Consider the following 5,116-nt stretch of genomic DNA (forward strand, 5'->3'; position numbering starts at 1 on the left):
GGTATTCTTTGCCAAATTTCTCCACTATAAACATGAATGTGGAATTTGCAATGCAATTGAGTTAATAGCAGCTATTTCTCTTCTATTTTTTATATGTTCTTTTTCAAAAAAAGTCTGTAGTTCATGCTTTCTTCCGTAGGTGTGAATTTTTTTTTTTTAATAATTCAATTTCTAAAAGAAGGCTGATGGAATACACTTAGGAATTATCCTTAATGATTTTAAAGAAAATACATCCATACCATGACACAAGAGGCAGTGTTTCAACTAATTCCTTGGTGTGTGGATCACTGAGCAATATTTTAGTTATGGTCTTCTAAGGTCTATATCTCCACGATCATTGTAGCAGATATAAATTCCAGAGATTGGGAGGATTTGGACTGTGGGTTTGGGTTCAGTTTTTTTTTTTTTAAATCTCTGATATTTCTTATATCTAGGAAATAAAATGCCATTTTCCTGGCACACTCAGTTAAATACACTGTTACTTGTGCTAGAAACCTCAGATCTGTTTGTTTTTTAAAGGATGTTCAATTTCTGAGAAGAGAAGTCCTGAAGTTCATTGATAATAAAAGGAAATCCTCATTAATTAATCAAAAGCTCTTGGTTTCAGGTCAGTTCAGTTCTTTTCTGGTATTTTTCTATTAAGGTGGAAAACATGGAGCTCCAGCTCATACGAATTAGTTAAAGAATGTAACAGAGCCCTTTTTATGATTGGACGTGTTTGAATTTTCACTAATAGGCATGAAATGTTCCTGAGAATTAAGTTGTATGTTGCAGGAACTGGCAGTGGTGATACTATTGAGGACGGATAGAGAAAATAGCAGAAGACTTTTGAGATGTTTGTTGATTTTGAACTCCTCTTGTCCTGGTTTCGATTTGAATAAAACCCTAATTCTAACCCATGGATCTTCAACACATTTATTTGAAATTGCTAGGGGGCAATATCAAAGCTTTCTCTGTGTACCTTTTTGTTATTGACATAATAAGTGTTTTAATTAGTGACAGCAATAATAGCAATTTCCCTTACCTGCCAAGGTTTTGCCTAGTGAAGATAAGGTATGTATTCAAATATTGAAGGAGAATTTAATTATAAAAATAGCATGAACAATAGTGGATGTTTAAAATGGATCCATCCAGTCCCATTTGTTATTGGGAAGGATATGCTCAGGACAAATGCTTTCTGTTGGGGCTACCTGTAGTACATGAGAAGTAGGTACTCCTGGGGCTGAGTCTAGGACCTAGCACTCATACCAGGTAAAGCTATAAAGATGGAACAGATCATGGATGCATTTCTACTACAGCCTCATGTCTGTGTCTTGGGAACAGTCATTTTGTGATGCTACTGTTCTCATTTTCAAGTTTGCCTCATCATAAAAGAGAGCTTACTTCTATTGGTTAAGAAAATACATAATTTGCAGTGTAGAGTATTTTTTTAAGGATTTAATGTTGGTGAATATAAAATATATATGCTTTCTTGAAACTATATATGTATATATACACATATGTGTACACACACATATGTATATATATTAAGAAGTGACCAATTAATTTTTACTACTCATCAAGTTTTAGTTAATTGAGACTAAATAATAATAAAAGTTAAGCAGAACAATCAAGAGAAACCCCATAAAATATTCCAGGAGACAGTGTACCAATGTCGGACATTTTGGTGATGGAAGCTACATGACCATCTCATGGATAAGATTAAGATTAAGTGTTGAAGTCTTAAATATTAAGTTGAGATTTTGGCTAGATAGATTTTAAGGTATATTTCAACTCAAAAAATTCTGTAAGTGTTTAATTACATACTATGCCTAGAAAAGGTGAAAAATTTAAAAACAAGTAATTGTAAAATATAGAAAGGTTCTTTGTGCTTTTGATATGCCATGTTTGATTCTGGTTTCTATAATTTTCTTTCCTGCCCTATATGTATGCGTTAGTTGTATATGAATAATATTAACAAGTACAGCCATTTAAATAGTAAAATATCTATACATACGTAGATTTTTCTTTTTTTTTTTGAGCCCTGGTGGTGTAGTGGTTAAGAGATTGGCTGCTACCCAGAAGGTCGGCAGTTTGAATCCACCAGCCAGTCCTTGGAAACCCTAAGGGGCAGTTCTTGTTGTTGTTAGGTGCCGTCGAGTCGGTTCCGACTCATAGCGACACCATGCACAACAGAACAAAACTCCGCCCAATCCTGCCCCATCCTTACAATCGTTGTTATGCTTGAGCTCATTGTTGCAGCCACTGTGTCAATCCACCTCTTTGAGGGTCTTCCTTTTTTCTGCTGACTCTGTACTCTGCCAAGCATATTGTCCTTCTCCAGGGACTGATCCCTCCTGATAACATATCCAAAGTAAGTAAGACACAGTCTTGCCATCCTTGCTTCTAAGGAGCATTCTGGTTGTGCTTCTCCTAAGACAGATTTGTTCGTTCTTTTGCCAGTCCATGGCATATTCAATGTTCTTCGCCAAACCAGAATTCAAGGGCGTCAACTCTTCTTCGGTCTTCCTTATTCATTGTCCAGCTTTCACATCCATATGACGTGATTGAAAATACCATGGCTTGGGTCAGGCACACCTTAGTCTTCAGGGTTACATCTTTGTCTTTCAACACTTCGAAGAGGTCCTTTGCAGCAGATTCACCCAATGCAATGCATCTTTTGATTTCTTGACTGCTGCTTCCATGGCTGTTGATTGTGGATCCAAGTAAAATGAAATCATTGACAGCTTCAATCTTTTCTCCGTTTATCCTGATGTTGCTCATTGGTCCAGTTGTGAGGATTTTTGTTTTCTTTATGCTGAGGTGTAATCCATACTGAAGGCTGTGGTCTTTAATACTCATGAATAAGTGCTTCAAGTCCTCTTCACTTTCAGCAAGAAAAGTTGTGACATCTGCATAGTAGAGGTTGTTATTGAGTCTTCCTCCAATCTTGATGTCCCCTTCTTCTTCATATAGTCCACCTTCTTGAATTATTTGTTCAACATATAGATTAAATAGGTATGGTGAAAGAATACAACCCTAACACACACCTTTCCTGACTTTAAACCAATGAGTATCCCCTTGTTCTGTCCCAACAACTACCTCTTGATCTATGTACAGGTTCCTCATGAACACAATTAAGTGTTCTACAATTCCCATTCTTCGCAGTGTTATCCATAGTTTGTTATGATCCACACAGTCGAATGCCTTTGCGTAGTCAATAAAACACAGGCAAACATCCTTCTGGTATTCTCTGCTTTCAGCCAGGATCCATCTGACATGAGCAATGATATCCCTGGTTCCACGTCCTCTTCTGAAACCCGCCTGAATTTCTGGCAGTTCCCTGTAGATATACTGCAGCAGACATATTGTAATGATCTTCAGCAGAATTTTGCTTGTGTGTGATATTAATGATTTTGTTCTATAATTTCCACATTTGGTTGGATCACCTTTCTTGGGAATAGGCATAAATATGGATCTCTTCCAGTCAGTTGGCCAGGAAGCTGTCTTCCATATTTCTTGGCATAGACAAGTGAGCACCTCCAGCGCTGCTTGTGTTTGTTGAAACATCTCAATTGATATTCCATCAATTCCTGGAGCCTTGTTTTTCGCCAATGCCTTCAGAGCAGCTTGGACTTCTTCCTTCAGTACCATCGGTTCCTGATCATATGCCACCTCTTGAAATGGTTGAATATCAACTAATTCTTTTTGGTATAATGACTCTGTGTATTCCTTCCATCTTCTTTTGTTGCTTCCTGCATCATTTAATATTTTCCCCATGGAATCCTTCACTATTACAACTCGAGGCTTGAATTTTTTCTTCAGTTCTTTGAGCTTGAGAAACGCCGAGCGTGTTCTGCCCTTTTGGTTTTCCATCTCCAGCTCTTTGCACGTGTCATTAAAATACTTTATCTTCTCGAGAGGCCCTTTGAAATCTTCTGTTCAGTTCTTTTACTTCATCCATTCTTCCTTTTGCTTTAGCTGCTAGACACTCAAGAGCAAGTTTCAGGTTCTCCTCTAACATCCACCTTGGTCTTTTCTTTCTTTCCTGTCTTTTCAGTGACCTCTTGCTTTCTTCGTGGATGATGTCCTTGATGTCATTCCACAACTCGTCTGTTCTTCTGTCACTAGTGTTCAATGCATCAAATCTATTCTTCAGATGGTCTCTAAATTCAGGTGGGATATACTCAAGGTCATATTTTTGGCTCTCGTGGACTTGCTCTGATTTTCTTCAGTTTCAGCTTGAACTTGCATATGAGCAATTGATGGTCTGTTCCACAGTTGGTTCCTGGCCTTGTTCTGACTGATGATATTGAGCTTTTCCATCATCTCTTTCCACAGATGTAGTCGATTTGATTACTTTGTGTTCCATCCAATGAGGTACGTGTGTATAGTCACCGTTTGTGTTGGTTAAAGAAGGTATTTGCAAAGAAGAAGTCGTTGGTCTTGCAAAATTCTATCATTCGATCTCCGGCATTGTTTCTATCGCCAAGGCCATATTTTCCAATGACTGATCCTTCTTCTTTGTTTCCAACTTTCTCATTCCAATCGCCAGTAATTATCAATGCATCTTGATTGCATGTTCGATCAATTTCAGACTGCAGCAGCTGATAAAAATCTTCTATTTCTTCAACTTTGGCCCTAGTGGTTGGTGCGTAAATTTGAATAATAGTCGTATTAACTGGTCTTCCTTGTAGGCGTATGGATATTATCCTATCACTGACAGTGTTGTACTTCAGGATAGATCTTGAAACATTCTTTTTGATGATGAATGCAACACCATTCCTCTTCAAGTTGTCATTCCCAGCATAGTAGACTATATGATTGTCTGATTCAAAATGGCCAATACCAGTCCATTTCAGTTCACTAATGCCTAGGATATCGATGTTTATGCGTTCCATTTTTGACGATTTCCAATTTTCTTAGATTCATACTTCGTACATTCCAGGTTCTGATTATTAATGGATGTTTGCAGCTGTTTCTTCTCATTTTCAGTCATGCCACATCAGCAAATGAAGGTCTTGAAAGCTTTACTCCATCCAAGTCATTAAGGATGACTCTACTTTGAGGAGGCAGCTCTTCCCCAGTCATCTTTTGAATGCCTTGCAACCTGGGGGGCTCATCTTCCAGCCCTATA

This window comes from Loxodonta africana, chromosome 7 (assembly GCF_030014295.1).
Source record: "Loxodonta africana isolate mLoxAfr1 chromosome 7, mLoxAfr1.hap2, whole genome shotgun sequence".
NCBI lineage: Eukaryota > Metazoa > Chordata > Mammalia > Proboscidea > Elephantidae > Loxodonta > Loxodonta africana.